This window comes from Asterias amurensis, chromosome 11, assembly GCF_032118995.1.
Source record: "Asterias amurensis chromosome 11, ASM3211899v1".
In the NCBI taxonomy this organism is placed as follows: Eukaryota; Metazoa; Echinodermata; class Asteroidea; order Forcipulatida; family Asteriidae; genus Asterias; species Asterias amurensis.
Window position 1 is genome coordinate 18,786,279 of NC_092658.1, and position 16,285 is coordinate 18,802,563.

The 16,285-nt window shown below is 37.0% G+C and overlaps 1 protein-coding gene across 2 annotated transcripts in view; it reads left to right on the forward strand.

Annotated features, from left to right (window-relative positions):
- LOC139944361 (endonuclease V-like) overlaps positions 1-16,285 on the forward strand; it is a 161,611-nt gene that overhangs the window by 126,217 nt on the left and 19,109 nt on the right. The window contains exons 12-14 of one of the 2 annotated variants that reach the window (XR_011786950.1): positions 5,055-5,228; positions 7,077-7,212; positions 7,419-7,556. The gene's annotated coding sequence lies outside the window, so the exon portion shown is untranslated. Of the gene's footprint in view, positions 1-5,054; positions 5,229-7,076; positions 7,213-7,418; positions 7,557-16,285 lie in introns of those variants that run through there. The other variant, XM_071941364.1, reaches the window with a different exon arrangement.

Genomic DNA, 16,285 nt, shown 5'->3' on the forward strand with positions numbered 1-16,285 from the left:
ACACTTACTGCGACCATAATAACATGGGTTTTCTCTCTTTTCACGTCAGCCGTAAATGGCTTTGGTATACAGTGGAAAAATGACGTGGAAAATTTAAAATTGTGCATTTTCACAGCAGCTTTTGACAATCCTGTTTTTTGGATGGAAATATTCTTTCTGGCAATTGTGCCCTTTTTGGAGACGGTAGTTATTTACATTCGACTTGCAGCACTAGCCCGTCATCATGCTGCCCAGATTGCAGCGATACCACAGGCCGGTTTATCGCCCCAGCAAAATGGTGAAGGCAAGAAGAAGCAGGCAGTATTAAAAGCTAGTAAGACATTTGGCATAATGACCTTAGTCTTTGCCATGTCTTGGCTCCCTCTTTTTGTCACAAGTGTTTTGGCAAATTTGGAAAATATTGAGGCTGAATGGATGAAAAGGTTTTGTTTACTGCTCACATTCTGTAGTGGTTTCTGCAACATAATGGTGTACTTCAAGAGAGAAAAGGAGTTTCTTAAAGCAACCAACGCGATACTGATTCCCAAAGTTGAGTCATGTCGTCAATTTCTTGTACCTGCCATGGCCAGACTGAAGCAGTTCTGTTGCTCTGCCTGTATAAGAGCTCGTCAAGACTCAACACCCATACAGTCTACAATGGATGATATCCCAGAAGACTTAGTGAGTGAAGTACTGAGTTTAAGCCTTGTACAGGATGAACTCGGCATACAACCTACTACACCTCAGAATGAGCAAAGGAATGAGCTTAGGCTTCAAAGTTTACCGGGTAGTGTTGGGGAAGAATTGTCGCCACACATAATGGATTCCCCAGTTTAATCTTGAAGGGGACGATACATACATGTTCTATATAAGACTTTGATATTATTATTATTATATTATTTATAATATATTCTTGCATTGTACAATCTTATAAGCTACATTTGGGAAAAACTATTATTAAAGAAACATCTATGTTGCCTTGGACCGGTCGAGTTGGTCTTTGAAAAGCGTTTATAACCGTTTGCTATAAATTGCAATGGTTCGAAAGATGTTTTAAAAGTAGAATACAGTGATCCACACAAATATGCCTTGAAATTGCGTGGTTTTTCTTTAACCTCATCCACTAACACGATTGGCCATTTATTGGAGTAAAATTGTTGACCCCCCGCCCATAAATGGCCAACCGTGTTAGTTCTCAAAGCAAAGGGAAAACCACGCAATTTCGAGGCAAATTTGTGTGGATCATTGTATTCTACTTTTAAAACGTCTTTCCAACCATGTGCATTTTATAACAAACGATTACAAAATGCTTTTTATACTGCCAACTCGTCCGATCCAAGGCAACGTGTCCCTTTAAGGGAGGGTATAACTAAAGTGGTAATTACTCAAGAAATTAATAACCATTCAAATTTACTTGGTACTTGCAGCTATTGTTGCGGATAACATTTTGAGAAACAACTACTCTCCTCAAAGGAATGTGAATTTATATTAAAGGGATTCAAAAACATTTAAAGTCACCCGGAAATAGAATCATTTTTTCTTTAAACATTAGAGTATATGTTTCTGAACGATAAAATAACTTGTTGAGTATTTGTTTTTAACACTTAATATGTAAAAAAGTCTGTTTCGAAAAAGGTTTTTTTCTTGTATTTTCTGGCAATGTCGACCAGTTGTATATGGGTCAGTTTGCAAGTCTTTTCCAGCGCTGTGCAGCAAACATTTTGACATGAAGAGAAAAGTTCTTTTCTAAAACATGACGCCATCCCAACAATTTTTCCAGCTAGTGGGGAAGTAGAAAAAGGTACATGTACCTGAAAGACGTGAAGAACCTTAAGGAGCATTTGCCTAACGTGAAAAAAATCAGGTATTGTTTCAACTTTGAGGGCATCTTTTTATCTTGCGCTAAGCGTCACTATCTTGTGTTGGCACTGCATGCGATTCATCGAGCCTTGATTGATGTCGCGAACAGGGCCCTCTCGGGTCGGGCTTATTTTCAAGTTTGTAAATAACATGGAAACTAATTGTTTTAAACCTTAGTCAATTGTTTATTCATATTCCACTCATCAAAACACATATTTTAGTGACAAGAGCTTTATTTTGAAAAAATACCACTCCCAGGTGACTTTAATATGGGTGATGTTTCTGCATGAAATGTTTTGGCCAATATTTAATTTTTTGTACCACGTTCTGAAATTAATTGCTCGGTAGTTAGTTTTATTGCATAAGCCTATAGGATTAAAACCAAATGTAAACCTTGCCTTTCTTTGTAAATAGTACATTCGGTATGTAGTCTAAAAAAAATTAAGAAAGTAATGAGGTTTTCATGTTTGATAGAGTTTGACCTTTTGCCAGTCAGTTTCTTGAGCGATTTTGTATAAATATTGAATATGATTCACAACTTCAGCAAAAAGTTTAAAATTTAGTACTTATAAATATATGGTTAATGATTATGTATTTTACAAAAATATTTAGGTGTTCGCGCCAATATTTTTTGTACTATCAATGTATGTGTATTTATAGGCGCTCTGTGAATAATAAGCATGGAGGTGTATACCTCCATAGAGTTGTGGCATAATTTTCTTTTCTAAAAACATAGTTAATTCACGGCTTTTCTTACAATACTGAGTGCAAACACACATGTTGACCAAACATTTTCAATTGAATGGGTTGATATAGTCTTTGTTATCTTGCTTTTTGAGTGAAACACAACATGGCCCTTAAACAACAGTCTTTTAACAATAGGAACTACGCCCTCTGTTGGTGAAATCTAACAGTGCATACACGATGGGGTACAAAAAAACCTTCATAAATAAAGTGTTTTAGCCGCTCTGGTTCGCTCCTGTAATGGCAAGTGACTTTGTTCTTCGGATTACAAATGTTGTTTAAATAACATAACAGGTGTATGGCAGGGCTAGAATTCTGAGGAAAAATCCACAAGACCGTACGACTTGTATCTCAGAATCTTTAATGGACCAGGATTTTATTTACAAGACAGAATCAAAATAAAAAAGAGACTATAAGAAACAAAATGAGAAGGCAGTTTTTTTTCTAAACTGTTTCATTTGAACATTCAGTAAGAGACAACTTATCTCTTCTGTTTTATAGATGATCAGCAGGATTGAAAGATATTTTGAGACTCAAACTCAAATTTTGAACATCATTCTTTTGAGACAAAGAAGTTGAATTGATAAAAAAACCAAGAGCACCGGACTTGACCTCTGGCTGGTCCAGTGTAAAATTTGAGCGCTGTATGGTTTAGGTTGAAAGAATATATTGATAACAGGTAGGATTATCGTGGACTTCAGAAAGGATTATTGTGCTGTATAAGTTTGGGAATTCACAAAGTGATCATCACAATGAACTCCAGCTATGTTAGATAAATCAGATAAGCTGTGTCTTATATATGCAGGAAAATATGGTATACGCTGTGATATTTTTGTAGCTAACTGCACTACCTAGGTATAGTACTTGTGATATGTATTACTTACTTGTGTGATGAAAAATGATTCAAACATTTTGGAATAGAGTTAAAAAAATTCTGAAGTCGCCAATTTAGACACGGCCTAAAGTCTTAACTTTTTTCAAGGGATTAAAATGACAGATTTTATTTAAAAATAAAAATCTGAACTAAGCCTATATTGTAGCCTAGGCGGAGGCCTCCAGTCTTGTTTACTAGTCTGGCCGGCGATAAAAAGGTGAAGGAAACTATGGGAAAACAATTTCCTGTTTTACCTGAAAAAAATATGAATCACAGCCTTGAAGTGTGTAGTCAAATTTTCATGTCTATCTAATTGTTTTGATTGATATTATGATTATGTATTGCTTTAGTTTTTGGACAGTTCATTGGGTCTTCTGGGCTACTGTAAAAGCAGGCCTGGATCTTTGAGAGGGCAAGGCCATTTTCATTTTGAAAGGGCACTTCCGTTAGAAAATCTTGTAGTCTATGGGGAACTTTTGAAGGGGCACCAAGGCCAAGACCAGGGCAAAAGAGACCATGGCCTTTGTGAAATTCCAGGCCTGTAAAAACTATCAATTTTCGGATAAATGCACCCTCTCCTACTCCTTTCATTATGATGAAGTACTTTTGTAACCTTACCCGAAGCTAATGTAATAAATCATCCAGTCAGGTTGAATGTGCTTTTTTGGCGGACATTAATGTTCTTACCACGTTGTGTCGGGTTCTTGTATATATATTCCCTGAAATGGTTTTGGAACATAAACATACACTTATGTTTTAGATAACCCTTTGTGAATTCCGATCAAAACCATTTTCAACACTTTTTTTACAACTAACTGGCAGCATTCCATGCAATGTTTTCCAACTTGCCTTAAGCTTGAAACTCATTGTAAAGATCCTTTGTGCTATTTCTTTCTCTTCATGGTTACATTTATAATTGAAACAAAATTATTGATGATTTGAGAAAGGTGTAAAACAATGTCACATTAATAATTTTTGTCTCAGGAGACAAAATTTATTTTGCACTTTAGCATGTATTTACCTGTGCTTGCTGACATTAACCGACTGTCCTGAAAACTTCGCTCTGTGATTTTAAACTTTTTGTTTTAAAAAACTTAAAGACTTAAGCCCGGTTCATACTTCATGCTTTCGCAGCAATATTCGCAAGGGAGTAGAGCAGAGGGCAACTGCTGCGAATTGTTCCTTGCGAATTTGTGACGTCAATATTCGCTTCGCATTCGCATTCGCAGGAAGTATGAACCAGGCTTTATGAAGCTGAAACTTGTACAGATAAATTATCTTACATCATAGAGCAAACTTACATACATCTTCTTTACAGGGAGTTGGGATTCATGTCATAGCAAAAAAACTTGATCTACAAAAGGTATCAAAACCCTTTAGAATATAAGTTTGAGTGGTTTGCTTCATGGTCCTGAAGACATGGACAAGTGGCAGTGCAAGTATTCTTGTATTTATCTGAACATGATCTGAATCAGTTACTTTTATGACAGCTTCAAGAATTGATTTACTCCCTCAGGACAATCTCTAGGTTAGTTCTTGACTTGATTACAGACTGCCTTCTGATATTCTGTTGTTTATTTGTCCATGCTGCATATAGGTTCCAGTGATGGGGGAGTGCAACCTGAGTGCTGAGGCATGCCTTTCTGAATTCCAAGCCATCCGGATCTCTGGACCCCAGGGGCTAAATTCTTGTTCAGGATCAGAGATCCATCTGCTGGGTCATTGTAAACAAGCCATCATAATACACTGTACTTCCTAGAAGTCTCTTGAGGTATTTGCTTTCTTTGATTTGCTGATTGATCATTTTAAATGATAATTGTATGCATATAAGCTCTTCATATATTAGTCAGATTTGCTTTCCTTTTTTGTGTCAATAATTTGTTTTAAAGGCAGTGGACACTATTGGTAATTGTCAAAGACTAGCCTTCACAGTTGTTGTATCTCAACATATGCATAAAAGAACAAACCTGTGAAAATTTGAGCTCAATCGGTCATAGAACTTGTGAGATAATAATGAAAGAAAAATATACCCTTGTCACAAGAAGTTGTGTGCGTTTAGATGGTTGATTTTGAGACCTCAAGTTCTAAATCTGAGGTCTCGAAATCAAATTCGTGGAAAATTACTTCTTTCTTGAAAACTATGGCACTTCAGAGGGTGCCGTTTCTCACAATTTTGTATACTATCAACCTCGTCCCATTACTCGTTACCAAGAAAGGTTTTATGCTATTAATTATTTTGAGTAATTACCACTGCCTTTAAGAGATGTCTGGTCTAGAGCACTAGTCTAGTTGGTAAGACTACTCTAGAATTTCAATATAGGTTGTGGTTTTGAATCCCACTTAATACAAAATATACTTATTTCACACTAACTCAAAAAAGTACTGAGTACACAGTGCTCAAACTCATCTGTGGAATGAAAACTGAAGTTAACAATTAGTTTGTAATGACCAAATATAATTATTTTTTTAACTTACAAGTGGGTTAGCTGTTTCTTCTATGCCCTTCACCCATGACCTCAGAATTCCAGACCAGGGTCTTGCATGAGGATCGGGTTTCCCCTGTGTTAGGTTTCCTCCCACTTCCAAAATCAAGATTTCTTCATCTTCTCTACACATCTTCCTGCCCTACAGAGTCAAAGTGCTTGTGGTATTTCAGTCCCTTGATTTAATTAAACTATAAAGGCAGTTTTGTTTGGAATGGCTGACCATTTGATAAGCCTACAGGCCCAAGTACTTGTGAATCCTTCACTTAATTGGCAATTTACCAGCACATTTGAAGAGACTGCATATCACAATTGACTGTCTGAGTGTTACACATATAGACCATGGATGAAGAAAATTAGACTAAACCATCAATATCTGAGACAGTCCTTGCTTTATGGTTAAAGGCAATAGTAATTCGTTTGAGCAGTGAACTTTATTTCTGAAACTTTTACTTCACTTTCAACCAAACTATTTCCGTGAAGGATTGAGGTTATGAAATTTATTATGAATGAGCTTGCAGACAGCATAAGCGATTATCAAACTTAAACAATTCTGTCTGCACAGGTAACTTTAGTAAGTTTCAAAGACAACTGTCCACTTTTTTCAACAACCTACGCATAAGATCGCAAACCTGTGAAAGTTTAAGCTCAATTGGTCAACTGAGTCACAATTTAAAACAAACTTAAATTTGTTACTGTTTTCAAAATGTTGAGTTTGTCTCAAAACTTATTGTTTTAATCATTTCTCAAAAATCAAAGCATTTCAAGCAAAATTATTTCAAGTTTTCCAAAAGTTGTTTGTAAATCTGTCAACATTGATGTTTCAATACTTAAAACTGTTAAGTGCACATCCTGCAAACCCCATCAATTAATCAAACATTCTGCAATGAATTTCTTTTAATGATGACTAAAGTTTTATATATTTGATTTGCAGTAACACCATGTGTGTATCTACTCGCCAGGTAGAGTGTGTTCTTAGAGAACTGTTTTTTTTCTTTCTACTACCGCAGAGTAGATTTATCGGATGTTCGGGAGACTACTCAGTTCTGAAAAGAATTGTCCTGAAAATGACTATAGTTGCTTTCATATTTTGTTTGCTTAATACTTTTTTCACTTTGTCTTGGTTTTCCCCTTAGGCTGCGCCAACATAGAGAAAGATGGTCTCAAGAACGTTCTTCACAAAGAGTTCAATTGTTGCCAGAAGTTTTCTACATCTTCCCCCTTCACTCAGACTGTAGGCTCTTTGCCTTGGAAAGGAACAAAGACCATCTGGTAAATAAACCTTCTTGTAGTAGTCAAGTTCCCAAGCATCAGCAGCTCATGAAGCAGACTACAATATCAAGGGCTCTGCTTTCCTCTAAAATGCCTTCATCAAAATGTCTACTTAAACCCAACTATGTTGGTGCCTGGTAGAGATTGAGAAATAATCTAAAGTCATTTCCTGTGTTAAATGTGTCATGTTTCTCCCACCCCTGCAGGATTTCAAGAAGAACCTGTTGCTCCTTTTCCCACAACTTGCAGCATCGGGTATTTCAATATTCAAGAACATCATGAAAAAACAACCCAACCAGGCTATAAGGGTATCAACCTTCCAGCTTGGTACATGTAGAAGTTAGGTAGGTCAACCCAATGTGGGTGTTTGTTTCCACAGTGAGGAAAGAGTGTTTAAAGGCACTGCCATAGATTTCACCAAACTCTTCCTAACTTAGGATAAATCCTAGGGGTTAGGACGGGTTGGTTTCCATGTTCATTGATGTTAGGACGCATTGAACCCATCCTAAGTTAGGACGAGTAACTCGTCCTGATTCGAGATATGATTAATCCTAGCGAAATCGGCTTCACGACACTTATTAGTAACTACTCAAATAATTTGTTACATAAAAACTTTCTAGGTAACAAGCAATGGAGAGCTGTTGGTAGTATAAAACATAGTGAGAAATGGCTCCCTCTGAAGTAATGTAGTTTTTGAAAAAGAGGTAATTTCTCACTAAACTATTAATAGACTTCAGGCTTGAAGCATTTAATTAGGCATGTGAAAGCACACAAAATTTGTGCAACAAGGGTGTTTTTTCTTTCATTATTCTCTTTCAACTTCAAAGACCAATTGAGTCAAAATTTTCACAGGTTTGTTGTTGTTGGGATACACCAAGTGAGAACAATGGCCGTTGACAATTGCCAAACATGTCCAGTGCCTTTAACCCAAGGCTCCTTCAGGTTTGCCTTTGTGGTTGAACAGGGAGTCTGCCCAAGCAATTGGATCAACACTGCCACAATTGCAAGCAGTGCTTAACCTTGCATTGCCAGACCCCCAAACCTCAAGAGGAACATTAAATTATCCCCTCAGAATCTGTCCCAGGTTATAAAGTGCACTAAAGTCAGATTGTGTTTGGTTTTGGAGGCAATTGCACTAAAACTGCTCTATTGCATTTTTTGGCCTCGCAGTGCTTCTTATAGCATATTCCAAGAGGACTTTTTAGCCAGATGTAAGGTCATTTTGAGTCGCCAGTCATTTTTTTCAAAGACTATTGAAGAAATTGGGTCTTAAAGCTGCCCACAGGTCAACTTGCAATTTGCTTGCATTGACATTTTGCGGCAGCTTCCAGTGAATTCGTTTACATTTATCCGAATTGTTAAAATGTAAAAGTGCAACCAGATGATCGGTCGTTAAACGTATAACCGTCACAAGTTTGTGTCTAACCATTTTCCAATAAATAATCTTGCTATATTCGATTTTACCACTGTACCCCTTATTTGTTGTGACAAGACAAATAAGGAATTCTTTGCCCTGCCCAGTGCGGACTACAAGGGTTTTGACTTGCCCACTGCTATTTCAAACCCTGTCCTCAGTATGGTGATATGAAAATCGGGCACTTTTTGATGCAACTTAATCTGGGCAACTTATACACTGACCTCTGAAAAGTGTTAAGAGGTTTTCCGTTTCTGCGGTTTATATTCCGCAAAGTTTTAATGTAGTCTGAAAAAAAATTTTGGACTCTGTGTCTGTGTACAACATAGAGTAAGAGTTCATCAAAGGGGTTGACATTAAACCAGTTTTACATTGTTTTCACTAGAACTTGAAAACCGGACGATTTGATGAAAACTAAATGATGAGATTAAATTTACTATTTTGAAACCACTGATGTAACATCCCATGTCAGTAGGCCTAGACCTCTTTTTAAAAGAAGCAGCACTCTAACACGTGCCCATCTTGCCCGCCATTTTGGGAGTCAAAATTGTGCACAAACATGCACAAAAGAATTGATTCACAGTTGCACAAAGAATAGCTATCGTCCAATGATCCTTTTGGCCTCACGGATTGCGCTTTTTGAGAGTGTGACGTCATACTAGTGTATGATGTCTCTGAGAGTTTTAAAAATGCAAAACGAATTCTAAAAGACTGTTGAAACTGTTTGCCGTGACGCCACCAATTTCATGGCCATTATTCTGAATATTTTAAAGGCAGACTATGTAAAGGCAGAGCCCATATAGTTACGTTGTGTGGTTTACATTGTTGTCATTGAATGCAACACCTACCTTTAACAGTGCGTGGAGATTATCTTGGAGACTCGAATTGTAACATTTGTATACCAGTCATTGAATTCAATCACTTGGAGAACACTATTAGTCTTTTATTGGATAATGTGTAAATAAATGAGGACTTCCTACTGGGTTGTTAAGCCTCAGTAGTTCCTATCGCCCCAGGGTTTCCTCATTTTGCAGTCTGGGCTTTAGAATTTAGTGGCTTTTGTTTGGTGGATTTGAGTACACTCCCCCCTTCCCTCCCCCAACTTTCCCTTTTTAGCTCTAGTGAAGTATTTAGAGGCCAAGTCTATACAGAAAACTCAGAAAAATGCGGGAATGGATTCAGAGGAGCTTTGACTGGTACGGAGACTGTGGAAGTACTGATGTGTACAGTGATGAGGGCTTGTGAATTTTCACTGACAGATTGTATATAATTGAAGATGTTTTTAGTAGAGTGGGGAAACTTCCATCACCGGACTTGTGCTAGGGTCTATGGATTCTATGCTAGTATAAAAATATTGACTGCTTTGAGTGCTTTGGTTAGATCTAGGCCTCCTGAGGTGATCCTCACCCGTAGTTTATTTTCCTGAGGTGAAGCTGAGGGGAAAACAGACCTCTCCGGGGATCACCGAGCAGTCAATAAGCCTTACATTGTGCGTAGATGTCAAGGTACTAAGAAGCTACTGTTGCTTTATGGGTTATAATTACATTGGTTTCTATGGGATAGTTCATTTGTTAATTGCTATGGGATAGAGCATTTTATGCTACGGGTATAATATTGTTTGCTAGTATACATGCTCACACTATTTCTAGTAAAAATAAGATATCAGGTGATGTTTAGTAAACCAATCAAAAGACAGAATATCTGTAAGGGGTGTTATCACTGAGGAGTTCTGCTTGGAACGATTCAAAAATAAGACTACATAATACCCCCCAAAAAAACTAAGTAGTAAATTGAAGAAACTATAAATATAAAAAAAACAGAGATGGGAGTTCCCAAGTTTAAATCATGCAGACAAAACAGCGACCACATTGACAGCTCTTCAAAAGGTTGAAACCATTTTTGTTTATGTTAGGAAAGATTAAACCATCAATATGTCAGTTTGTGGAATCCAGTTTAAAGGCGCTGGACACGTTTAGGCCTGAAGCCTTTCAATATTTTAAAAAAGAAATAACCTCTTTTTCAAAATCATTTTTAGGCAGGCCTGATACTTCACGGAGGCAACATAGGTGATTGCCTCCATGCCCCTGGTCATTGCTTTAGTGCCCTTGAACAGTAGATATTTACAATTTTCTCATAAGGTGCCCTTTACCAAGGAGAAAATGCCTTGGTGCCCTTGCCCTTTCAAAAGCGAAGCATACAGGCCTGGTTAGGTACTTCAGAGGGAGCCGTTTCTCACAAATTTTGTTACTATCAACAGCTCCCATTTCCCGATACCAAGTAAGTTTTTATGCTAACAATTATTTTGAGTAGTAGCCGAACATGTCCAGTGCCTTTAAAGGATGCCAGTAATGGGATTTCAGCTGACATGGTGAAGAGTTCAAAGCAAGGGCAAAAACATTTCAGTTGTAGTGTAAATAAATTGGACACTTTGGCATCTAGTCACTGTTTATTTAGTCTACCGGGTAAACAAGGGTTCCAATAGTTGGAATTCTCCTTCAGTGAAACTTGCCGTGCTTTACTATCTCACTGATAACAATTTGACATAATATTTAGTCAAGATAAGAAGTGCACATTTGTGACTGTCTGAATCTGAATTGACCAGAGTTGAAAACAACTTGGCAATGTTTGAATGTCATGTCAGTTACTCTAAAAGAATTATTTCATTTTAGGTAAACTTTTTTTGCATTTAAAAAAGAGTTTTCATCATTGAATAATTTAAAAAAGAGTTTTCATCATTGAATAATTGATAATTAAAGTTAATATGAAGGGATTCGGTTATTTTTTTTGAGGGGGGGGGGGTGGGATATACAAATGTGGGTCGAATCTTCTTCTAAGCACCCTTAGAGGTGCCATCTAAAAAAGTTTTTAACTTTATGGTAAATTTTCAATAAATCTACTGATCACTCCATGTTGGTCTATAGTATTGACCCAAATGGATTTTCCATCAGTCAAAGAGCAGTGTTGGAATGCTCTAACTTTCGTGCGAAATCTGGAAAGGGTACGAGACCACCTTTTCACTGCAAATGATATCTGGCTTTTGTTGAGTTGCAGTATTTTGATTGCATTATAGTTTATATTTTTTAATTTGGACGAGATGGACAATGGGAGCGATGGAAGACACTATAATATTTACTCAATTGTTTGCTTGTAACAAGCTGTTTTATTTGTTTGTTTGTTTGTTTGTTTGTTTGTTTGTTTGTTTGTTTGTTTGTTTGTTTGTTTGTTGTTTTGTTTTTTTGTTTTTTGGGGGGGTGTTTTATTATTATCTTTTTGGGGGAGGTGTTTGTTTGTTGTGTTTATTTGTTGGTTGGGGTGTTGGGTCATGGGTGTGTGTTTGTTTGTTTGTTTGTTTGTTTGTTTGTTTGTTTGTTTGTTTGTTTGTTTGTTTGTTTGTTTGTTTGTTTGTTTGTTTGCGTTTGCGTTTGCGTTTGCGTTTGCGTTTGCGTTTGCGTTTGCGTTTGCGTTTGTTTGTGTTTGTTTGTTTGTTTGTTTGTTTGTTTGTGTGAATATTAAGAGGTCAACAATGTACGCCAGTATCTTGCGCTTAATTTGCCCCAGACAAAAGGTACCGAAACCCATACTAAAGTTCCATTATACCAGGGATTAGTATTATTCCAAATTGTCATCCTTTTCTTGGACATACAAATAGGTTTACGAGAGAAATGTCACCATAATTGTTTGACTATTTACAATGGGAGGTTAGTCAGAGATTCCAGTATGCCAAGACCGCTAACTATTCATTGCTTCGGTCGACTTTAAGCCAAGGGTTGGACAGATGCACAGTGAAGACAAAACCCACATTTTCTCAAAAGAGAAAATTAAGTCCTTGATTTGTGCACTTTCTGAGAATTTGTTTTCTTCATTTCCTTGCTTGAAGACGTGGTTTCATTATAACAACACATTTTTGGAAAATTCCCCAAATAAATCTCTTTGGAGCCTGGAATAAATTGGTGGTTAGTCGTTAAAGGTTATAATTTGTTTTGACCCTTTAAACAGATGTGTAAAAAAAAAGCACTGTATACTCGGTACTTTCCTTAGTAACATGAAGAAAAAGGTGTGCAGAAAAAGGTGTAAGAGGAACATTACAGTGCATTCAAAGTCTTGATTATTACAGAATCAAAACGATGGATCCTTAATGTAAATCACATTTTGCAAAGAGTAATTTGAGCATTACCATTCACTCGCCCTCGGTTTACCTCCCAAGTTTGTGAATTGTACCATGGTAGTTTTATTGCTCCATGATTGCACTAACATTGTCCAGAGCTGTCCAGTTTTACATGATGAACATGTTTGTGTGATTTGATTTGAGGTGTAGGTTTGCCCAGGGTCATTCTGTTTCCCCCTATCGAAGTTTGGTTTCACAACACCCCAGCAAGCTACCATTGGCTGGATGGATGGTATGTCTGCTGAAAAGAAGCCCAGGGCAACAAGGACCTCTCAGATGGTTGTTTTGGTTGTTTTGGTAGCCTGTGATTTCTGTCTTGTGCTAATGGAAAGTCAAGCCATTGAGATGATAGACTGGAAAAATCTCCCTCCATGATAGTTTTTTTTTTGTAAATTTGCATTTGTAAAAGGCGTTATTATATAAGAACTTGTTATAACTACAATTTGGACCACAAGTACATTCTTGGACACTAAACCTAATGGATCCATTGCAGTGAAACATGTTGATAGTACATGTATGTGCTCATGTATTGTATGCTTAGGCTACAAGTTTCCAACAAAACCTCTTGCACTGACCTCAGATGTGGCTAACTTCTGCTCATGGTCTGCCATTTTATAAGTCAATTTGCGTGCTACACATCTACAGGGTTTGTCCTGAGCTTTGCAGTGACTACCCAGTGGTACCAGTTTGTCTTTTCACTAGGTCATCAGCTTTTCCCATGTTTATATTTCATATAAACCCTAAGGTAGCACTTGGAGAGAATTGTGACAGTTCTTGGTGTTGATCTTCATCAGCTTCTTGAAGACTCGTATCACTGTGTGTGTCCCCCCCCCCTAGATCCTAGTGTACTCTCTAAATGTAAAAAAATGAAAAACACCACACTTTACATTTTGAGTTGTCCCTCGAATGGCTCTTTAAAAAGAAGGGTTTCACTACAGGACAGAGTGTAAAATCACTCAAAAAGATGCAAACTTCAATCTAAAAGAGTGGAAGACCACTCGAAAAAGACCGAGTTGTCCTTCATATGGCTCTTCAAAGAGTGCTTTTCACTCTTTTGCATTAAGAGAGTAAGACCCCTTTTTCAGCAATAACTATCACAAGTCTGAAAAGCATGCTTCCTTTAAAACTAAAAAAAATTGAACATTGTTTGGGGTGAATTATAGTTTTATGAAAGACAGCTGTCAAGTTAGTTACATGTATAGTATCACATCAAATGATGATTAAACAATAGTGGACTCTTTGGTGAACTGTGAACTTTCCTTTTCCTCTTGTCTACACAAATAAAAATCACGTGCAACATGTTCAGTAACCAGATAGCCAAAACAGGATCTTGATGTTTTGTTTTAGCAAAATGTTCCCAGGGAAAAATACTTCCTGAACAGCAACATAAATACGTTTAGCTTGTTTATTTTGTGATTCACACTTGAGCAAACTTCCTTGTTTAATCTAAGCATGGAGGTAGAATTAGACTAATTCTACCTCCATGATCTAAGCAAGGGTTCTCTAACATAGTGTTTAAACTGTGTATTTAAAAGACCATGGGCATAGGTCAGTGGTGATTGCAGTTGTTGATATTCCTCTGATGTGAATTAAGATTGACAGGTTGACTCTGGTCCACCTGAAGGCAAACTATGGTCAAACCCTAGTAAGCTTTTTTTTTTTTTTTTTTGGGGGGGGGGGGGGTCATGGGTAAAGAATCCAATCTCAAGCCTGGATGGTTCCAGGGATGCTTGTTTACTACACACCATGCTGGAATCATAGAAAAAGGATGTACTGGAATTAAAGGGAGTGTATACTTTTGGTACATGAAGTTACTCCAAAAGTTAATGACCAAATAAAAACTTAAGAAACACTGTAGCAGTTGATAAAATATAACATTTTGAGAAACATTTACGAAAAAACAGTTCTTTAGAGAGAGAGTGATTCAAATACATTTGAGTCTGAGAAATGTTATCAGATTGTGTATTCCATGTAGCTCTATGGTCAAACCCTAGTAAGACCTCATTTGGTTGGGGGGTCAATGAATCCAATCTCAAGCCTGGATGGTTCCAAGGATACATGTTTACACCATGCTTGAATCCTCCAGAATGGTTATGCTGGAATTAGAGAAGTGTAGGCCTATACCTTTGGTAATTACTCAAATAGTTGAAGAACATAACAACTTATTTGGTAAGAAACACTGCACCGCTGCTGATAACATGTAACATTTCCAGAAATGATTCCCTTTAGAGCAATGTGGTTTTGAGAGAGAGGGACTCAAAAACATTTCAGTCTGAGGAACTTGTCAGATTGTGTATTCCATTTACGGATTATTCTTCCTGCTTTGACCTAACCTAACACTAAGAGCCCCATATTTTTAACAAACATGTTTACAACAAATGTTCACATATTACTCTAGTTATCTACATTTGCATAGGCTTAAAAAAAAACCGAACGGTTCAGAAAACAAAAGGTTTACTTTGCCTTTAAAGGATACCTGTGTAGGGGCCTATAGTAGGGCCTATACACTGACACTTCTTTCTCTTATGTTACATCATCTTTGCCACACGACAATCTTCTGAAATTATTCTTATTGCTACTAACAACCAATAGTGTCATTTTTAAAAGAGCATCATTCTTAAACTGATTTTGACTAGACAGACCCCCATTTGATTATCACCAAGAACTTTAAAATGTCAGAACTTTTGTTTTCTCAACCACTGTGCGATCCAATGAAATAAGCATTATTATTATTTATTTTTTTAAGAATAATCGTTTTTCCTAGACAGAGATACACTTTTAAACATCAAGAAATATCTCCTTTAATTTCAGAGTTAATTTGTGTCTAATTGTGCAGTGACCTAGTACAGTTTTTGCATACCATAAAATAGTCAATAGGACCCTTTCAAGTACTATAGTTGATCCAAAAGTAGATTCTATATTGGTTCAGAACCTTGTCTGTATGTCAGCATGGTATCGAAAAGAATTTCATGGTCCTTTCTCTATGCTTAGAGTTACCAAGGCAGCCCACTAATCACCTCATACTAGGCTAAACCAACCATGACATTTTCCTCTCAATTCAGTTTGGGCTGAAAGGTCACCCTAGGTGCAATTGCTGGCACCTCTTCCCAAAAGAGGGAACTGTAAAGTAAAACATTCTTTTTTAATACCACATTTTCAGTGCAATGATTAGTTAGTAAAGGAACATGGAGAGTTAAGCCTCCCTCAGGTATTTGCTTGCGCTGCGACAGAACCGTAGGCACCATGTAGAAAATAGATGCTCAGGTCACTTTAACAGGGAAATTGTGTGAATGTCATGGAACAAGCGTCACTTGAAAAGAAAACATACTCATGGCACTATGATTTATCCGGGAGGTCGGTTTTGTGACAAAATGAAACATGCAATCACATGACTTTTTCCCAATATGGCACCGTACATTTTGTTGAACATTTTATTAAGAGGCACGGCAGAGGATTCTTTAAGATTACAAGTGACTAAGAAATAACCAACCCAC